Source organism: Canis lupus, chromosome 7 (assembly GCF_048164855.1).
Source record: "Canis lupus baileyi chromosome 7, mCanLup2.hap1, whole genome shotgun sequence".
NCBI classification, from domain to species: Eukaryota; Metazoa; Chordata; class Mammalia; order Carnivora; family Canidae; genus Canis; species Canis lupus.
Window position 1 is genome coordinate 15578358 of NC_132844.1, and position 22456 is coordinate 15600813.

Consider the following 22456-nt stretch of genomic DNA (forward strand, 5'->3'; position numbering starts at 1 on the left):
TGGCAATTAAAAATAGACATTTCCCTGAGTTTAGAGATGATTTCTCAGTGGCCTTTTCCCAGGGAAACTTCTGCCCTCTGCAAATTTTCACACGGTTTCATGACTAAGCTCTATACAGACAATACGGAACACCTCATCCCGGATTTCTTGGGTAAATATATTTAGCATAAACAGACTGATCAATGAACTCACAAAGACTGTCTGCAGCTCCAAATTTTCCTGCCAGATGAATGCTTTAACCTGCAGAAGGCACTTTGCAAAGCCGCTGAAGTCAGGGAAGGGGAGGGGTGGGCAGAGTGAGAATAATGGCAAGGAAGAGACAGCTTCAGCTGAGGGAATTCACTCCAGAGGAGGAAAATGTGTTCTGCTCCCCAACCTTGCAGGTAGCATGTTTGGCTGCCACAGGAGCACATTATTTGTTCTTTTTCCCTGACACTGAACTAAAGAATGCATTGTGGGAAAACCCATCGTGACATATGACACAGTGCAAAGGAAGATCACAGCGTGAGGCAGCATCAAGGGGTTGACATGGCCTTGATGCACTCGGGCACAGCACGGGGTCGCCGGGATGAGTGGCTCTTCCAACGGAAGCCCGGGTGCAATTTGCACAATTCTCCTGAGAGCTCCCGGTGAAGCCCCAAGCCCCTGTAAACTGGGCCAAAGAGGAGAGCAAAGACCCTGCCCCCCGCCTGGAGACACACAAAGGGAGGCATTTCAAAAGGAGCTTAGTTAAAAGGAGGAAAAATTATACACAAATATTAGAGGAAAATTGGAATGGATTAAAAAAAAAAGAATCTAACAGTAAGAAGGAGAGCAAAGGGGATGGGAAGAAGATGGAAAGTACAGGGAAATGGCAGGCAAAGCACATATCAAAGTGATGTGTTAAACTTTCTTCTTTTTCTTCTTCTTTTATTTTTGAGAGAAAGACTCTTGGGAAAGCTACAAGTGAACCTGATTTGTTTTGGTTAAAGAGTCTTCCCTCCCCTCACTCTCTCCTGAGTTTGCAGTGTTGTCTGTGTCCAGATGGAAGTTTGCACGGGGGAAAGAAAGGGAAACCCTTGCAAACCCAGTCAGGCAGGCCTGCTTCCTCTTCTGTTCTCCCAGCAAAAGACCCTCTGCTCCTTCTCCCTTGTTGCTCCTGCTTGTCATAATATGCCACTTTTTGTTCATCAGATTTACATTTCAAAATTTCTGTATTGCTGCCAAACATTAATTATTAATCTTCCCCCAGCCCCTTCTGTAGAAGTGTTTTAAATTTTGATTTTGCTATCCATTCTGAGGAGAATGAGCTTTAATCACGACCCCTTTCTACCGGGTATTTTCGTTTTCTTATCCTATGAAGAATTTACTGTCTTGCTAGATAAGTAGTAGGTACTTAGAAAAACCTCATGGATTTCTTTAATTGATTTTTTTTAATTAATTTTTTTAAAGGCTGGGAGTGGAGCCCATCGCGGGGCCAGAACTCAGGACCCTGCCATCAAGCTGAGCCCAAGAGTCGGAAGCTCAAAGACTGAGCCACCCAGGCACTCTCCTTGTGGATTTTTTTTTTTAAAGCAGCCTAAAAATGCTTGAGATTGAGTATAACCATTGTTTTCCAGAATCTTTGAAAGCTCTTTTGAACATTTCCAGGTTATTTTGCACATGAGGATTTTACTAAGGTCTAATTAGGGTGAAGGTAGTAAAAAATTAACTGATTTTGTTTTAACCAGCTGCTTACTGTTCAAGCTACCACAAACCGTCAGACCAACTATGTGGCCCTTTGATGGGGTCCTCGACCTCTGCTTGTAACCCTAGAGGTTGTCTTCGTGTTGCTTATTACTTTCATTTCACATTTAATCTAAGGAAGCAGACCAAACTTCCATTTCAAGTTATCTTTCAATATGACTTCTTGATAGTTATGATTTTTTTGGTAACCTTTGACTCTAAGATCGGCTTACTAGGCTATAATTGCTATTCTTAATATTTTGGGAGGATTGTTTACCTCTTAGAGTTTTATAAAAGCTATAAAGGTGAAGTATGTATATGTCAGTAAAATATATGTGTGTGTGTATATACACATATAGTTTTCTATAATATTTTTTCTTTTTTTAAGATTTTTAAAAATATATATTTATTTATTTATTCATGAGAGACACACAGAGAGAGGCAGAGACACAGGCAGAGAGGGAAGCAGGCTCCATGCAGGGAGCCCGACGTGGAACTCGATCCCAGGTCTCCAGGATCACGCCCTGAGCTGAAGGCAGGCGCTAAACTGCTGAGCCACCTTGGCTGCCCTATAATATTATTTCAACAGGTCGTTAGGGCCCTGAAAGATTATGCACAAAACCTTTAAGGTTCTTCGGCCTTAGATCAAGAATTCATGATCTGACATTTCCTGAGTTTTACTGCCCAACTTTCTGACCTCTACTCACCATGAATCCCAACGGGAGGCTGGGTTGTATTTAGTATCATATATAAATGGTCCTAACATTATGTCTGTGTCAGTTGCATGGTTTAGTGGTTGTGTAGGATTTTGGTTATCAGTGTTGTTGGTCTCTGGTGTTGCAGCTGGAGTTACTTGGTGCTATATTCTACTTGTGGTCCTCTTGATGTGGCTTTTGCTTTTGAGTGATGTTTTTGATGTTGCAAAATAACGGTTGAAGGATCGTGGCTCATGGAGGAACAGCCATGTGACAGGAGGCAGGTGAGATGGCTTTAGGGTTCTTGGTATGCTATAACTGTGTGACTCTGGGCAAGTTACCTCATTTTTCTGGGCTTTAGTTTCCTAACAATAGTTACCAATTATGGAGTACATGGTTTGTGTTGGCTAAATGGTTTACGTGTATTATGTTTCATACTCACAAGGACCATAAGAGACAACTTTTGTTAGCCTCAGTTGAGAGTTGAGAAAACAGAGGTTTGGAAAGGTGGAAAGGGCAGAGCCTAGATTTGAACCAAAAAGTCCATTGGAAGAGTCCAAGCCTACTGACTTTTGTACTCTCTGCTTTGCACACAGCTTACTGTGTAAAATGAGGCACTGGGAGTAAACCAGTTCAGATGTTGTGCAGTTCTAAAAGAGGCCACTGGGAACCATATTGACTAGTATATATTCTAGTCCTTTTTTTAAAAAAAAATTATTTATTTATTTATTTATTTATTTATTTATTCACTTGAGAGAGAGGGAGCTTGAGCTCAGGAGCGAGCGCACCAGCACGGGTCGGGGAGGGGCTGAGGGACAAGCAGACTCCTCACTGAGCATGGAGCCTGATGCAAGGCTGGATCCTATGACCCTGAGATCCAGACCTGAGCTGAAATCAAGAATTGGCTACTTAACCAATCGAGCCACCTAGGTGCCCCTCTAATCCTTAAAAAAATTTTTTATAAACAGCTTTATTAAAGGTATAACTGGCAAACAATAAACTGCTTATATTAAAGCTGTATCTTTTGTTGAGTTTTAACCTACATATCCATCTGTGAAATTTTCATCACAATCAAGATAAGGAACATATTCACTACTCCCTAAAGTTACCCTTGGTAATCTCTCTTTCCCAAACTTCCCTGCACTTCCTCCATAGGCAATCACTAATCTGTCTTCTGTCACTATAGATTAGTTTCCATTTTCTAGAATTTTTAAAAAATAAATACAAGTCTCTTGTGATTTAGTATTCATTTCCCCAGTGAGTAGTGATGCTCAGCATATTTTTTGTGCTTATTTGCCATTGTGTATTTTCCTTGGTGAAATGTCTGTTTGAATCTTTTGCCTAATTTTTTAATTGAATTGTTTCTTTAATTTTGAAAGATCTTTACATTTCTGGATATAAGTCCTCTATTAGCTCTATGATTTGAAAATATTTTATCCCAGTCTGGGTCTTAGATTCTTTTGTAGAGCAATGTTTTAAACTTTGATGAAATCTATTTATCAATTTATTCTTTTATGGGTCATGTTATAGTTATATCTAAGAACTCTCTAGTTAACCCAACTATAAAAGTTTTCTTCTAGGAGTTTTATCATTTTAGTTTTTATATTTAGGTCAATGATCCATTTTGAGTCAGTTTTTGTGTACGATGTAAGGTATGGATCAGATTTAGTTCTTTTTGCATATGGATATCAAATCTTTCCAACAATATTTGTCGAAGAGTCTATAATTTCTTTACTGAAATACCTTTATACACACTGTCAAAAAAATCAGTGGTATATAAATATGTAATGGTCTATTTCTGGAGTCTCTTATTTCACTAATCTATTTTTGTATTTTTAAACACATTGTCTTAAATATAGGAGCTATAAAACAAATTTTGAGATGAAGTAGTGTTGTCTCAATTGTTAAAAATAATAATAATAAATAAATAAGGAGAAATTATACCAACCTACATAAACTCTTCCAGAATATTGTAGAGGAGCAAATATTTCCCAACTTTTTCTTATTCAAGTTGTTTTGGCTATTTTTTAAGTCCATGGAATTTCCATATGAATTTTATAACCATTTCATCAATTTCTATAAAAATGCATGCTGAGATTTTGATTGGGAATGTATTGAATTCTTAGATCAATTTGGAAAAAATTGACTTAACAGTATTCCAACTCATGAACATGGTCTGTCTCTGCATTTATTTAGCCATTCCTTCCTTACTTTTTCTCAGCAATGTTTCATGTTTCATAATTTTAGTATGTAAAGTGTCACACATCTTTTGTGAAGTTTATCTCTATTTTCAAGCAATTTTTACTATTGTGTTACTGATTTTTAATTTTGATTTCTGATTGTTTAATACTAGTGTATAGAAACAATTGATTTTTCTATATTGATCTTGTATCTACAACCTTGCTAAACCCACTTATTAGTATTTATGTGTGTGTTTTTTTGGAAATTCCATAGCTTATTTAGACATCTCTTATGTAGGCAGTCATGCTGTATATGAATAAAGATGGTTTTATGACTTCCTTTTCAATATCATGTATTTATTTCTTTTTCTTACTTTATTGCACTGGGTGGACTCCACTAAAATTTTGAACACAAATGGTTAAGATCAAAGTTTTTCCTTGTTTCTGGCCTTAGGGGTTAGATCATTAAGTCTTTCATCATGGAGTATGATATTGCTGCAGGCTTTTTAAATATATGCTTTTTATCAGATTAAGAGAGTCTTTCAATAGATTTCTAGTTTGTTCTGAGTTTCTATAAAAAACTATATAGTGAGAGTTTTCAAATACCTCTTCTGTTGTTTTCTAATATTAAAAAACCTTTTCTGTGGGGCGCCTTGGTGGCTCAGTTGGTTGAGCATCCAACCTTTGATTTCCAACCTCAGGTCATGACCTCGGGGTCCTGGGATTGAGCCCCTAGTCTGGCTCCCCCTCAGTGGGGAGTCTGCTTGTCTCCCTCTGCCCTTCCCCACTCTCTAAAATAAATAAGCCCTTAAAAATCTTTATTGTTTTATAATATTAAAATGAAAGCCACTAAAAATAAGACTATTTTAAATAATATTAGTGTTATGTTTTGTTTTTTAATTGCATTAATTGTTGATTTTTAAAAAAATATTTTATTTATTTATTCATGAGAGACAGAGAGAGATAGGCAGAGACATAGGCAGAGGGAGAAGCAGGCTCCCTGCAGGAACTCAATCCCAGGATCCTGGGACCACACCCTGAGCTGAAGGCAGATGCTCAACCACTGAGCCACCCAATAATTTAACAATTGTTGATAGTTAAAGCAACCTGCATCCTAAGGAGAATTCCTTCTTGGTCATGAGGTATACGTTTTTTGTATATTGTTGGATTTGTTAAAATTTTGTTTAGAATTTTCGAATCGATGTTCATAAGGGATATTATTCTGTAGTTTGTTTTTTTATTGTGATATTTTTGGTTTTGTTGTCAGGGTATTAATGCTGGCTTTATAGAATGAGGAAGTATTTGCTGCACTGCTCCTTGTTAATATTCTGGAAGAATTTGTGTAGATTTGGTATAATTTCTCTTTATTTTGCCTATTAGTTTTAAAAATTGAGATATAATTGGCACATAGCGTGGTGTAAGTTTAAAGTGTCCAACGTATTGATTTGAAATATTTATATATTGTCATTTGATTCCCACCATTACATTAACCAATACCTCTATCACATCATGGTGACATTTAGAATACAGTCTCTTGACAACTTTGAAGTATATAAGATGGGATTGTTGACTATTATCACAGTGTTGTGTTTGAGGTCTCCAGAACTTATTCTCCTTCTAAGTGCAAGTTTATATTCTTTGACCAATATTTCCCGAACACCCTTCTCCCCTGACACACACCTAGTCACTATTCTATGCTCTGTTTCTGTGAGTTCAGCTTTTTTAGATTCCCACATTCAAGTGATATCATGTATTATTTTTCTTCCTTTGTATGGCTTATCTCACTTAGCATGATATCCTCAGCGGCCATGCACGTTGTGGCAAATGGCAGAATTTCTTTCTTTTCATGGCTGAATAATATTCCCTTGTATATGTATACACCATATCTTCTTTATCCATGCATCCATTTATGAACACTTCCAAGGTTTCCAGATCTTGGTCAATGTCACCATTTTTGAGTAATTTGCTTATCATACGTTTTGGTGAAATTGTTTTTATGTTTCTTGTGCTTGGGGGTTCTGTGAGTTGCCTTGATCTGTGGGCTTATAATTTTCATCAGTTTCAGAAAAAATTTGGCCATTATTTCTTTAAAATTTTTTTGTGCTCTCTTTCAATTATACTATGTATATAGTGCTCTGCTCATTATTTTTGCCCTCTTCATTTCATTTTGGATAGTTTTAATTATTATTTTTCAAATTCATATATCTTTTCTTCTGTAAGGTCTAATCCAGCTAATACTACTCCCAGTGCATTTTTTATTGAACACATAGTAGTTTTTATTTTCTCTGAGTTCAACTTAAATATTTTCATTTCTAATGTCTTTGTATATTAATCCTAATATCTATCAGATTTATTGATTTATAGGCCATATTTTTCTGTTTCTTGGCATAACTGCTGATTTTTGATTCAGTGTACAATCTTGCAAATTTAAACTTATTTAGTGCTAGATATTTTTCCATTCCCGAAAATAGTCTTATGTATATCTGGGATGCAGTTATATTATGTGGAAGTAGTTTGATCCTTTTGAATTTTGCTTTTTTTCTTTTTCATTTTATTAGATGGGTCTGGAGTAGTGTTCACTGCAGGTCTAATCATTCTCTACTACTGAGGTAAGACCTCTACCAAATATATACTCTCCCAAACACACTGTGAGCTGTAAGGTTTTCCAGGCTGGCTGTGGGAACAGGCATTATTCCTAGCCCTGTATGAGCTTTGGGCACTATTAATTCTAGTTGTTTCACGTCACTCTTTCCTAGACAGCATGTAGTTTGCTCATATACATTCATGGACAAGAACTCAGCTGAATATTCAAGGGGAGCCCCCTGCCCATCTCAGAAGCTCTCACTCTGCTTTGATTCAGAGGTTGTAATTACACAGGAAAGTGGGACTTGAAGGATAGGTATGCTCTCTGAGGGTTGAGAGGGTACTACAGAACATCCAGGCAGGAGAATTCTCAGAAGACAGGAATGTAGAGGCCTAATTGAACCACCTAAATGAAATTCTTGAGGAGGTAGTGAGAAGACTCATTCAGTTTAAACTGAAATTTCTTGTGTGAAAGAATACAGTCCTTTTGGAAAGGTGGGCCAATGCCTCTTTTAAGGACATTTAGTCTAAAGCCATGAAGGTGGAGGTCAAGTTTAACACTTTAACTACTATATCTCAAGGGCCTAAGTGTGCTGAAGAGTGCTAGATAGTGGCTAGACACTGAAACCTGTGTTTCTGTCCCAAGGAGCTCATCTCTCCTAAGGAGTATGGGTGCCATAGGTGGAGCAAAACCCAGATTCAGGAGTTTTTCCTCTATTTCTTAGAGCCTAAGGATCTAATGACCGACTTTGCAAAAGTCCTGATCAAATGAAAGCCATGTTTAGCAAGAATCTGGTGGTTGTGTGTTATGTGTACAAGGCGTGAAAGATCCTGGGAAAACCCACAAGAAGTTTTCACAATTGGATGCGAAAGGCTTAGATGGAGGCAGAGGGATTGAGCAAGGAAGGGACGATATGGAAAAAAATTGTTGGCGTTCAGAAACCAGCTTGTTATGCGAGGTAGGGGCAGGAGGCAGCCCAGGATGACTTGAAGGCTTTGAGGAGGCTTGATTGATAGAAGGCTGGTACCAGGAATAGAAGTAGGGATGACAGAAGAGGAACTTGTTTCAGAGTGAAAATGACAAATTTATTTTTAGGTGTTTGAATTTTGAGGTGACAGTGGGATACCAAAGTAGATATGTACAGCTTTTGGTTGAAAATATAGGACCATAAGGGGAGGTCAGGGCTCTGGATATAGATTTTGGGGAGGGGTCACCTGATAAGATTATAGTTCAGTTCCTTCACCTGCTTATTCGTTTACCAAGTGATTGGCATCAGCAGTTTGCCAGATGCTGAGCCTGGAATTGGGATGCAAAGACACAGAAGTGTGGTCTCTGTCCTTGAAGAGCAGGTAGGGAGATCATGCAATGCAGTTTGCTAAGGGCTAAAAGACTCATGTCTGTGGTAGGATGTCAGCAAGTAGGATGACAGTCAACTCAGAGTAGGGGTGATGGGAGAGCCTCCTGGAGGTGGTGTCACCTGGACTGTGTCTTAGAACAAGTAGAGGTTAATCAGGAAGAGAAAGAGGTAAAGGGTATGAAAGATCAAGGAAACAGCATGTGAAAATATTATATGGGGGGCAAAAGGGAGCATGGACTCTTTGAGATCTGGTTGGCATAATGGATACATGTGAGGGAGAAGAAAAGGTAAACTGGGAGAGGTGGGCAGAGGTTAAGCAAAGGAGGGCCTTGCAAGGCTCTTGGTGACTTTGAGCTGCTTCGTAGAACATCCAAATGGGATGCCCAAAAGCACCGGACTCCATCCTATGGGTTATGGGTTTCTCTGACTAATTTAAGCTTGGATGCAACATGATAAAATTAACAATTTCTGCACCTGGAAAACATTATGTGAGGTGAAACAAGCCAGGTACAGAAAGGAAAAAACCTGCATGACTTTACTTATCTGTGGAATCTGACAAAAAGTCAAATACACAGAAGTAGAGTAGACCAATGACTACAGGGTGGAGAGGTGGGGAAGATGGGGAGATACTGGGTACAAAGTTGCAGTTGTGTAGGATAAATAAATCTAGAGATTTAATGTACAAAATGATAACTATAGTTAATGATACTCTATTGAATAGTGGAAATATGCTAGGACGGTAGATTTCAGGTGCTCTCATGTGAGGAGAAGAGCTGTTAATCAGTTTGACTGTAATAACCATTTCACTATATTTGTGTATCAAATAATCAGGTTGTGTGTCTTAAATATATACAATTCTCATTTTAAAAATGAAAGGACTAGAAAGACTGCTCCGGCAGCAGTGTGATGAATCGAGTGGAAGGAGAAAAGGCTGAAATAAAGGCCTTTGGTGATATTACTATTTTAGTTTTGAAGGGGACATGAAGAGGGCCCATTTTAAGACAGTGTCAGTGGGAACCGGGGACAAAGGGATACTCAAAAAAGATTGAAGAGGTATAATAGGCAGGTTTTCATAACAGATTGGGGAGAAGAGTTTTGAATATGGGGTTTATCAGCCTGCAAGAGATATTTGAGGCATTTGAGAGGAAGCACTGCACCACAGAGTGTAGTGAAGAAAAAAGAAGAGTCTAGGTTGAAACCTCAGATACCCCCAAATCCCGGGATTCCTATGACTTGATGGGTTTTCTGAGGAAGAAGGAATGAAGAAAGGTCTGAAGATAGAAGAAGGAAGCTAGATGAATATCACCGGTTATGGGGACAGAAAGAGGAGGGGGAATTAGCAGAGGAAAGGGGAGAGAGGGGGTGAGGATGGTGTAACGTCAGAAGCTCAGTGAGAGTCTCAGGAGAGAAAGCGTGGTCAGGAGAGCCGTCAGGGGATGTAGGAGCCCTTTCTGGATGTTAGGAGGTCCCGGGTGACCTCAGGCAAAGCTCTTTCAGTAGAATGGTGAGGGAATACGTCAAATTAACTCCAAGTGGAACTGAGGAGATTTTGAGGAAGTGGATTTGGTAAGTGTAGATGACACCAGTTCCTGGAGATGCTAGGCCTCCAGCCTACCTCGTCATCTGAATTATAGCAGAATCTCACATTTTAAATTTAGTTCCGATAGTCTGTGAGAAATAGGCAAAATCTGAAATAGAACCAATTATGAGGACTCCAGTAGAAGATGAGCATAATGGTGTTTCCCGAAGTAGGTGTCTTCTGCAGTATTAAGCACATATGCCGAAACGTTTTTATGGGAAATAATCACAACAAGTAAGAATAAACTTCTTTGGGGAACTGAATATAAGTTTAACTCGGACTTTGCATCAGCAGCCTTATTTTCTGAACTATTGGTGGTCCACTGCTCCTGGTTTTTTTTTAATACTACATTTTAGCTTCTCGTCGCCTTTCCAACAGAGACTTTCCTAAACTGAAGAAAAAAAAAAAAAAAACCCTTCTGTGCTCTTTATCACTTTAGTTTATTTCCTGACTTGTTGGAAAGCCTGTTCCTTCTGTGTGAAGCAGCAGATGGCAGAGTCCCAGACTGGAGAGAGGCAGGTGGGGTGGGTGGCCATGTGGTGTCAAGGCTGTGCCCCCGGTTTGTAGCTGGGGGGACCTGCCAGCCATCCAGACTGTGCCAGCCCGAACACCTGAGGAAAAACTCTCTCTGTCCACCTTTAGGTCCAAGAAGTTTCTGCTCTGACATCTACTGTCATGTAGAAAATTGTTTTTTTTTTTTTCACTCTTCTTTCTTTCTTCCAATCTTATATTCTGAGATTTGCAGTGATATGAATTCACTGATGATATCGATGATAACAAAATTATGTACATGGACCATTTTGTAATTTAAAGTAGTCTCTGATGTTACTTGATCTCATTTGGTCTTCAAATAAAAGATAACCTGTCAAGAAATCACTCCGTGTTGCATAACAAGTGGAAAATACGTTTTTTTAAAGCTATTGTTTTTTTTTTTTTTTTTTTTTATCAAGACAATTCAGTAAGAAATATCTGACCAAGATGCATCATCTGATGCTGGGGCTGGAGATGAGAAAAGATACAGCACAAATTTTTACCCTGCAAACTCATGAGAAATTATTCTGGAAAAGTCAAGGCTTCGTGGCAAAAGGTAAACACACCGTTGACTGCTCTGAAGGCATTTTTTTTTTCCTGAAGGCATTTTTTATACTGTAAAAATATTTAAGAATTTAGACAAGGACAGGGGAAAAAAAGCAAATATTTCAAAACTTAATTTTTCTCACTCTGGTTTTTGGTTTAGAATTTAATTTTTTAGTGGTGGTGACAAGTTTAGATATTCACTCTTTCTCAGTCCTTCTTATAATCGGGACTAAATTTTCATACCTAAAATAAATTGGGATATATGTCTGGCAAGTTCAGACATCTACAGGAGTTGTGGAGCAGCTATTGGAAAGCACATTTGGAACACGATTTAAGTGGAGTGTATGGTTGGGGAACCCAGTTTTTCTTCTTGGACAAAATAAGCATAATGGGAACTGGGGTCTTGCTGGTGCTCTTAGTGAAAGGGCATTCTACTAACGGGGTAGAATGGCTTAAAGGATGGTGCTAAATTAGAAAAATTAGATCAAGGGACACCTGGGTGGCTCAGTGGTTGAACGTCTGCCTTTGGCTCAGGTTGTGATCCTGGGGTCCTGGGATTGAGTTCTGCGTCAGGCTCTCCACATGGAGCCTGCTTCTCCCTCTGTTTGTGTCCCTGCCTCTTTCTCTCTATGTCTCTTATGAATAAATAAATAAAATCCTTAAAAAATATTAGAATCAATGCATTATGACCCTTAAGAAGGAGAAAAGCAGCTGAACCAAAAGGTAAGATGCATTGGTGGATGATGCTTTTTTCTATCATCAAAATATCATCTATCTTTCTTAAAAAATCATCAGATCATTAGCTTGTCACTGTGATAATTTTAACCTCTACCCAACTGCAATGAATCTATGTTAAACAGATGTATTATTTCCTGTTTGTTTGTTTTCTTCTTTTTTGGTATTCCAAGTGTAGTCACAATTTGCTAATAGTTTAATGAGAATACCAAATTCGAATCCAACTTTACTGCTTTTCTGGTATAGATATCTTTGCCATTTTTTCCTCCAGATTTACAAAAATATAAGTGAGTTGTTTTTGACGCAGATTACAAACATACATAATATTCCTGGAATGTGTTTCAGTCTCTAGTTTATGTGCTCTTATAATTAACTAGATATCTTCAAAAGAACGAATTCTAGTTCAGGGCTCAAATTAAGAGCAAGTAACTATAAACAGAGTGCTCGATTCATAAAAATAAACAGCACATATGGGCTTCTGCTGCAGATGTTATACCCTGGAGTGTGCCCTGATTTCCTTCTAGCTAAGTAAGAATAGCAAAATCACATAGATGTGTAGTAATATATGAGTGTCGGTTACATTAGAATGCACTCCATATATAAAAAAGACAAGAGCGTTTGTAAGTAGACTTTTCTAACCACTGAAACTACAAAATGTTGGTCATATTACCTTTGGCTTTATAGAGAGCATCTCCCTCTAACCTGGCTGGCTCCCTTTCTCTCCCACCACTCAGTCCTCAGGGAGTTCTGTGCTTGTGCAGAGCACACACACTTGTATAAGCCTTTTTGGGCAGGAAAGATAAAAAACAAAACAAAACAAAACAAAACAAAAAAAACACAACATTTTATTGAATACCTAATTTGTGTTACTTTCTTTTTGCCTACATTCAATTACTGTTTACATTTTAAGAAACTCCTGGAAGCCCCAATATTTGCACCATTTCTGATATAGGCAGCTTTGCTTTTTCCAGATCTCAGTGACTAATTTGCAAAATTAATTTAATCCATACGATAGCCCTTCCTTCTGCAGACCCCCATTGAATGCCCACTCTGTCTGTGCTTGATGAGTATCATTACCTTTATTGTTCCAGAGGAGCAGAGCCCGAGAGACTGGTTGTTGTGCTTGGCAGCCCAGTGAAGATTTAAATCCAGGTCCGTCTTACACCCAAGCCTAATCTCTTCGCTGAGCACAAACGATGGGATAACCATATATACTGGGCAAGCTGTCCCGGCGGCACCACTGCTGTCCTCTCCTCCCATACTCCACCAGAAAGCAGAGGGTTAAAGGAGATCACGGGGAGTACAGTGATGCAGGGGGTCTGATCACAGACACTCTCTCTAATGTATGAAAGCCTCATAGACCTAATTCTCCATAGAAGTAGTCACACTTTAAAAAAGGAACTCTGTTAGCAATAAATGTGGGAGCTGGGGGGATACCTTTGTCCTTTAAAAGAAGGTTTTTTTTGAAAAAGGTTTCTTTGACCATTAGGGCCACGGGAGGATGGAAATGGACTCCTTCACTGTGGGTGCATGGGTCTAGATTCAGTGAGCACCCCGAGAACATCACAAACAGTCAGAGGCCCCGTAACGCACATCTAGCACTGGCCCTGGTACACACACTCTCAACATTTTTAGATAGTTCAGTTTGGCTGACGATTTGGTAGCTAGAGCCTACTGAATTTATTAAACATTGGACATTTTCCTACTTTAAAAAATTCTTGAAATAATTTACAGGTTAAACTTGGTATGATGTTTCAAAGGGCTAAAATCTACTCTCTGAAGGAAGGAGAAGACTTTAGGGGTTTCAGGCATTGCATAGACTCTGGTTTCTTTCTGTCTTTTTTTTTTTTTTTTTAAGATTTTTATTTATTTATTCATGAGAAACACAGAGCGAGAGGCAGAGACACAGGCAAAGGGAGAAGCAGGCTCCATGCAGGGAACCTGATGAGGGATTCGATCCTGGGACTCCAGAATCATGCCCTTGGCTGGAGGCAGGTGCTAAACCGCTGAGCCACCCAGGGATCCCCCTAGACTCTGGTTTCTAGAAGCAAAGGCAAACAAAGACATTGGTTTATAGAAATCTCGCTTTCTGACAACTCTCAATATGCACATTTATTCACAGAGATAATTAGTATGTGAAAAATATCTTCTTTTTTACAATTAGATTTAAGCAAGAATTTATGGAGTCCTGTGTGTAGAGCACACTACAAAGGTGCTGTTTAGAAATAGAATATTTAATCAGATCCTCCTAAATTTCTTTCCTCCTTGCAGATCTCCTTTTTCAACCTGCTTTGTAAAAGACACCTGGAGGATTCACAACTTGACTTTCTATGAGGGCAGAAGGCGTAACATGGTGAGTGACTTCCAGTTATCAGCTGCCTCAAATGAACATCTTTCATTCCATCCCTGATGATAATGCCTTCAACAAGCAATCTCAAGTGAGGGTGCAAATGAGAGTTTATAAACTCTGGATTGAGAAAACCTGGGGTATCATGAACTCTCCCTATTGCTCTGTTTTCTCAGATTCTTTGACTTACTTTTTGATATTTTGATATATGCTCTTTCTCAGGCTACTGGTTTAGACATTGGCTAAAGAAAATAAGGGTCACACCAGTGAGGCAACTTACTATTTTATAGTAACTGTCCCCTTTGGACTTTTTGTGTCCCTTGTCATAGAGGAGTTCCATAGGGCTCTTTCTTAGTATTCAGTGTGGAACTTGATATACTGTGAATTCTCTGGGGGGTTGAAAGGAGACCTTGGGGAAAACAGGTTTCTTCTGAGTCCAAGTTGGGACTGGGGACTGGTTTTGATGAAAGACAAATGCTTTACTTAGCCTTTTCTGTGTGATAAGCCATCCCCAAACTTAGTAGCTTGAAACAATGATTTATTATTACCTCTCATGGTTCTTTGGACCAACTGCAGTCAGTGTTTCATATAAGAAGAGTTGGACAGAGGCTGGGCCTGAGTCACCTGAAGGCTTTGGATGTCCAAGGTGGCATCTTCACTTACATGCCTGGCACCTCTGCTGGGAGGGCTGGAACAGCTAGGACTGGCTGGGCATGTCTCTCTCACCGTGGAGCTTCTCTATTTGGGTAGCTTGTGGTGATCTGAGGAGTCCGCTTTCTTACCAAGTGGCTGGCCTTTCTCAGAGTAAGAATTCCAAAGGACCCAGATGAAGCAGCATATCATTTTATGACCTGGTCCCTGAAGCCATGTGGCATAACTTCTGCTGCATTCTACTGGCCAAAATGAGCCACAGTGGCCATTCCAGATTCAAGGTGACGGGATTTACAGAGTATACATGGCAGGATGCACAGACCACTAACTGTCCCTGAAGTACCTGTAAAAAGGCAGGCAAAGAAGTCTGGTTCTGTGAAGAGAAAGATTGTTCTTTGTCAGATTTATTATTTTAAAACTGGCCAAAGCAATCATCTAGGGGCATGATCCCAGACATATTTAGAAGCCTGGGCTTATCAACAAGGGGATTGTGCTTCCAAGGTCCTACACCTGGATAAATTCCTGTCCTCACAAACACTATTACTTGGCCTTAGATAATAAAGCAAAGCAGAACACAGAGGACTGAGGGCCATTTCTCCCCAGAGGCCCTTTGTGACATTCACTTCTATCTCGACATAGAGGAGTTTATTTATGAAATCAGCTTGTTGGCACCTTGGATCACCCTTAGTGCTCTGAGTTTGTGGGGTGTCAGACAGCTGGGTCATGTGTGGGGCAGCGAGGAGTGAGGAAGGCCAGGGCCATGCAGTGCTGCCTGAGAGACTGTCTTCTCAACCCCCAATATTCACTAAATCTCATCTTTTCACAAGCCTCCTCCTCTTCCCCCCGCTCTTTCTTTTCTTCCTTTCTTCCTTTTTAAGATTTTATTTATTTATTTGACAGAGAGAGAAAGAGAGAGAGCATGAGCAGAGGAAGGGGTAGGGGCAGGCAGAGGGAAAGGGAGAAGCAGGATCCCCACTGAGCAAGGAACCTGATGCAGGGCTCCATCCAAGGACCTGAGCCGAAGGCAGACACTCAACTGACTGAGCCACCCAGGTGCCCCATCCCCTCCCTGTCTCAAATTCAATTATAATAATAAATTATTATAAGAAGAAAAGCAGACATAGGAACAATAGAGATAGAGGGAACGCAGCCACTCAGCAAGAATTCCAGGTTATAGGAAATGTACTTAAAGAAAGGATAGCCCTATACCTGTTCAGTTTCTGGATACCTTAACCCTGGCGGATTTCATGCCAGGAATGTAATTTCAAAATCAAAGAAGCAGACAATCTGGGATGGTCACAGGAAAGTGGGTAGAATAAAGATCAATTTAATGAATGCATTGTGTATACACTCTCTGAGGGTCATGATTTCAGGAGAGTGAAATAAGGCAAAGAGCAAGGAAGAGAGTGTGGCAGAGAAGATAATAAAGGGAGTAGAGGGGGAGGGAGCATCAGAAAAAAGAAGAGAGAAATCTAGGAAGAAAGAGGCCGCTCTTGGGGAAGAAAATACAATCGCTACCAAACATGTTCCTCTCCATTTAAATGTTGAACATAAAACGATACGTAAAGTTCACAATAGTAATTTTTCTGAGAGACAGAAGGAGAAGAAGATGTCAAAAGAGAGGATTGTGGGATAAATATGCATAGTCACAGTGATATAGGGAGAAGGTCAAGGGCAACTTATTGTCCCATGGTAGCTTAAAAGCAAAAATCTTACGGATCGGCCTCATCTCCCCACTTTTCCAACCAATAGTCTTGCTAATAGGTTTGCAGTAAATGCTCCTGCCCGAAGAGGAATTTATCAGTAAAAGAGATTCGTTTCTGGAAACTCCCTCCGAATGAAGATGTAACCAAGGACATAAGGGGGTAGTGATTCATTGCATGGTTTTGAGTCGCTCCTGGCTCTGCCCCTCAGCAGTTCTGTGACCTGAGGAGTTACTGATCCTCTTTCAGCTTCGGGTTCCTCATCTGTAAGATGGGGGCGAGCTGCAGAACACGCCTCGTAGGGTTGTGGGCAGCATTAGGTGGGATGTGTGTGCAAAGGCTGAGCACCCTGGCTGGCGTCATTATGACTCTCTTGCTCTTGGTGACAACAAAGCGTTTCAGGGGTCTCTCTTTGGGACTGTCTGAAGCCTCTCCCCAAGGATGTACTCTCTTGACTGTAAAATCAAAGCATATTTCTTTGCATGGTACACTGATGTTAGTGAAAAATGGAGAGGCCACAAATGAAAACGTGTTGGCAGAGGTGCGGTATTTCCTCAGATAGACTTGTTAAGCCACACAAAACTCTTCCATTTTGCTGCCTCTCAATTAGTTCTAATTCTTGACTCCGCTGCTCCTGCTTTCGGAGTCAAAGTGTTTTCCGATGGTCCACTGGGCCGCTGGATTAAGCTGTATTTAAGTTACTTATATGCAGAAATAAACTTGTCTTCTTTCCTCTTATCCTTCCGGTACAATGGCACCTTCCTACTAATTACATTATCCTCTGTGATTCTCCAGGGTCCTCCGGATAACAAGGAGAAGCGATGTTATAGGACATACACTTTTCCGCTTTATTGGCCTCTTGTTATCCATGGGCCTAACAGCGAAGCTCAGCAAACAGTCCAGACCCAAATGTGAAAACCCACTGATTGTCAATCGCACAAAGTCTGAATTCGATTAGAGTGCCAATTTCCTGCCCTTTCCCCTGTGCTCAGAGAGAAAGGAACAGCTCTGAAGTCCCTAAGAGATGCTGCTTGATTTAAGCCCTGTGAAATTCTAACCAAAAGGTAATAGAAAAGAGAAACCAAGCTTATCAAATTTTCCTTAGGAGCATCGGTCTGTTTCACCTGTGGTAATTGGCCGAGTTCAGGCCACCACTCTGACAAGCTACAGGAAGTTGCCAGAAAGAACTACCAATAAATAACCCAGTGCCTTGGAAAACCACTTTTATGCTCTCTGGTATGGGTTTAGAGGCCGTCTAAGAAAAGCGTCCAGGGAGGTACACAGGGCTGGCAAATGAACCAGGGGGGACTTTTGGGGTAAGTAATAGTTATTGGTTCATTGCGAGAAGAATTTTGATGTCATGCGGTGGCTAGTTGGATGAGGACACTGTATGTTTGGAGTGCAGGTTGGTTTCTTTTGCAGCAGCAAAAAGTGGAATGGTGGGATGAGAGCCAGGCGGTGTTTGCTTCTCCTTCAGATACAGATAATTTAACCTATTTATTGGAGCATTTCATAGGAAACAAAGGGAGTGGGGGGGGGAAGAACCTCACAGGTGTCCTTTTAATTTAATCAGTGGCGTTTGCTATCGTGACCAAAACTGCCCAGGCTGCAGTGCTTCCTGCTAACACGGCCCTGCAGAGAACCATCGTCTGGAAAGATTTCAGGAATGAGAGCGTTTATGGCATAAATAGGGAGATGAATCTTAAATAGCTTACTCGGGAAATCTGATATGAAAAATAAGAAAAGCCATCAGAGCGTTGCAGGTGGGCTTCAAGGGGCACAGCCCTGTCCGTGGCCTCTTTGCTGGGCCTGATGTGCACACGCACACGACAGTCCACTACGGCTCGATGCGTTCCGGTGAAATTGAAAATCGGGGTTGAGGATAACCGGATTGGTAGAGAGGCCTGGGAGATCAAAGTGTTTCTGTCTTCGGTGGCCAGGATGAACCTGACTGCTCTTGAGGACAGAGCAGAGAGTCGTGTGGGGAAGACACGAGCGGCCACATGTGTGACAGCCTGGCTGGCCCAGCCCGGGGAACCAGGCGGAGATTCGCACTGGTTCTTACCCTTCCATCATAGGCCAAACGTCTCTTTGGGGATCATCACCTCAGTTTTTCTTTTGGCTGTGTCTCATGTACGAGGTGGGCTTCACGTCAAAGAAAGAAATTCCACAAATGGGCTTTTTATTCAATGCTCCAGATGTTTTGCTGCCAGACACGGCTCCTGTCCCTGGGCACGTTGGCAGGCAGGGAGAGACGAAAAGCAGGGCCCAGTCTAGGGCAGACCCTCCCAGGCCTCTGGAAGGGAACATCCAAGGTCTGGACAACTCATTCCAAGTTGTTCTATGCCAGAGGCTGTCGTCTTGAAGGAGGCCTGACTTGAGAGGTGTTCACAAATGGAGCTGTTCCTCTGGCCTCGTGTTAATTGAGGCACAGCCGAGATGCCCCTTTGACAGCGGTTAGTACACGGGCGAGTCATTTCAATCTCAGGGAATATGAGGGGGAAATGATTTCCCTTTATTGCAGAAACATCCCTGGGAGGAGATGGAGGGAATAGAAAAGCAGCAGACATGTTATGAGGAGAGCCAGATCCTCCTGCTGTCCAAGGCTAAATCCTGGCAAGGGCCAGCCTCCGCAACCAGGAGCTCTGGCCGTTGTCAGCTGCAGTGACACTACAGTTCCTTTGAGGGCTGGGAGAACGTGCCCAGGATAACAAAGATACACATGTAAATAAGAAGCCACTGGGGTTTGCAGGGTTTTGACAGTTCACCAGTGTCCATTTGTTGAATTCTGCATTAGCGAAGCAATAAGAACAGTCTCTGACCTTTTGTTATGAGCAAGAGGACCAACTGGGGGCCTGAAATGTACATAATGACAAATTGGCAATAATATTAACAATAAAACTTTTGAGAAATGAGCTTTTTCTCGCCCCCCCCCCCTTTTGTCTCTCCCTGGCCTGTTTCCATCCTTAGCCTGGGCTAAGGATGGGGTTGGAAAAGCATGCATCCCAGTTTTCTCTCCCTTGGGAGCCACGTGGTGTGTGAGCTGCTGATTGGCCATCTTTCTTCTGGTTCTTTCTGCAGTTTGCCTGAGGAGTTGCTATAAATCCCCTGGGAAGGCACTGGGCCCAGTTCTTGGCTTCTGAGCGCTTTCCAATTGAATAGGGATAGCAGTCCTGAATGAGGAGAACTGCGTCAACATTTTAGCATTTTGAACACTGGAATCCAGAGAGCACAGGGGACCATGCCTCGGTTTCTTGAATTATGTCATTCATTTGACACTGAACCCGTAATTTGTACTGTTACTTGTCTGGGGACAGTTTTATTTTTTTATGATTATGAAAAGAATCCAGGCTTTCCGAAAAATCTTAGACCCTACGGAAAAAAAAAAGGAATAAATTGAAAACCACTAGTCATTTTATTACCCAGATGTAGCCATTGCTGATATTTTTGTATTTATTTTTTAAGAGTTAGCTCTGTGTTGCTACACACATATTCATTTTTAAAAAACTCAACAGTACTCTGCTAACTGTTTAGCAAACTCCTTTATTTTTTTCTGTATCAACAAATATAGATCTTAGTTACTTTCTTATGTCCTCATAGTATTCCATAATGTAAATGAAGCATAACTGACTCAAGCTATTTATTGCTGGGGACAATTTGGATTGTTTCTGATTTTTTTTAAAAAAATCTTTGGTCTTATATAAACACGGCTGCAGTGAACATCTATATACATTCTTTGGAAGTTTCCCATCGCCATTTTTGTAGATAGGAACTCTTTATATGTTGCACATTATTTGAAATATGGATACATATTTTTATTTTTTATATATATATTTTTATATTTTTTGTAAATTTATTTTTTATTGGTGTTCAATTTGCCAACATATAGAATAACACCCAGTGCTCATCCCATCAAGTGCCCCCGTCAGTGCCCGTCACCCAGTCACCCCCACCCCTGCCTACGTCCCCTTCCCCCACCCATAGTTCGTTTCTCAGAGTTAGGAGTCTCTCATGTTCTGTCTCCCTTTCTGATATTTCCCACTCATTTTTCTCCTTTCCCCTTTATTCCCTGTCACTATCTTTTATATTCCCCAAATGAATGAGACCATTAATGTTTGTCCTTCTCCGATTGACTTACTTCACTCAGCATAATACCCTCCAGTTCCATCCAAGTCAAAGCAAATGGTGGGTGTTTGTCATTTCTAGTGGCTGAGTAATATTACATTTGGATACATATTTTTAAATATTTTTTCTCAGGTTTTCAAATTACACAGCTTGAGTTTGAATCTTGCCTCTGCTGCTTATTACCTGCATGGTCTTGGGCACATTATTTACTTTATTTGTGTGTCAATTCTCTTACCTGTAATGTGGAGATGACAGTGGTACCTACCTCATGATGGATATCAAATAAGATGATACATGTAAAGAAAGATGCTCGATACAGCAGGTATGTGAATCAGTAAGTATTAGCAATTAGTTTTGCTATTATTTGAGAGTAATTATGGCAAAGAAAATTGCAAATAAGATACATTTGTAACTTCAAGTTCAAATAGCATTTTAGAAATCAGTAAAATCAACCATTTTGGGGGAAACAAGTTGTGCAAATTACCAAGCCCCAAAGTAATGGAAAAACAAGTTTGCTTAATACTATCTGTAAGCTGTAACAGAAAAGAAACCTCTGGTACTTTGAACATTCTTTTTTTTTCTAAAATATTTCATTTATTTATTCATGAGAGACACACAGAGAGAGGCAGAGACACAGGCAGAGGGAGAAGCAGGCTCCTCATGGGGAGCCCTATGCGGGACTAGATCCTAGGACCCCAGATCACGCCCTGAGCCAAAGGCAGATGCTCAACCACTGAGCCACCCAGGTGCCTCTACTTTGAACATTCTAAGCACAAAAACAAAATATGGTTTGTACTCACTTGGAAGAAAAAAAAATCTCAGTATTGTCTTCCAAGAAGAAGTGTCTAGGCTTCCTATAAGAAAATCTGGGACACCAAAACATGCCCCATATTAGGATGCAAAGTCATACGTGGAGGTGTCTGTATGATCCAACTTGGTGCAAGATAACTGGTCACACTTGGGGTCTGCCCAGGATGGTCAGGATTGCCTCAAGGGCGGTACTCCGAAGTAGGAGTGGCATGGTGTCAAAGGAAGAACGGAGGAGGTGGGCTTGATTTGGAATAAATATGTAAATCAAGCAGGCATAGTTGAGCATTTCTGGGGTCCTGTATACTTGTGATGCTCCCTGCTTATTTCTTGCTCAGTCGGCCAAAAACTCTGAGCAGGAAGAGGGTGAAGGCGAATGACTCTCCTCATTGTTCAGTTGTGCTCCTTTCTTTTGCATCACTCGAAGTGCTGTGCCAGTTCAATTCTAGAGTGGGGATAGTCAAGGATTTTCATTATTGTCATCACTAGTATATTCATCGTCGCCATAAATATTATTAGTAAGGGTTTCTGTCTTTGGTGCCATGCTTGGAAACATCTTCCTCATCCTGAGATCGAAAAAAAAAAAAAAACTCATCTGTGTTTTCTTTCTGATATTTCTGTAATTGCATTATTTACCTTAGATTTCCAAAGCTGATCATTTTTACACATGTGTTCTATTTCCCTGAGTTCCTTTCTAAGCAGTTGTAGGTCAGGAAAAATGTCCTTGTTGCTCTGAGACTGGCTTTGCACAGAGCCAATATTGAGGGAACAATATTGCATCTGCTGATAATGAGGGTGATGTGACACATTGATTACAAAAGGCGATTTTTCCTTTGTTTTATGTTTGGTAAAGTTATGGTTTGAGTTTTCAGACATGCTCACTATGGTTGAGGAAGCCTGGATAGGACCCTT

At 40.5% G+C, this 22456-nt stretch overlaps 1 long non-coding RNA gene across 1 annotated transcript in view; it reads left to right on the forward strand.

Annotated features, from left to right (window-relative positions):
* The first annotated feature begins 11049 nt into the window (after positions 1 to 11049).
* The window catches only part of LOC140636235 (uncharacterized), a 47804-nt gene continuing 36397 nt past the window's right edge, over positions 11050 to 22456 (forward strand). Inside the window, exons 1-2 of the long non-coding RNA XR_012033533.1 lie at positions 11050 to 11186; positions 14183 to 14264. This is a non-coding gene — a long non-coding RNA (uncharacterized lncRNA). The remainder of the gene's footprint in view (positions 11187 to 14182; positions 14265 to 22456) is intronic.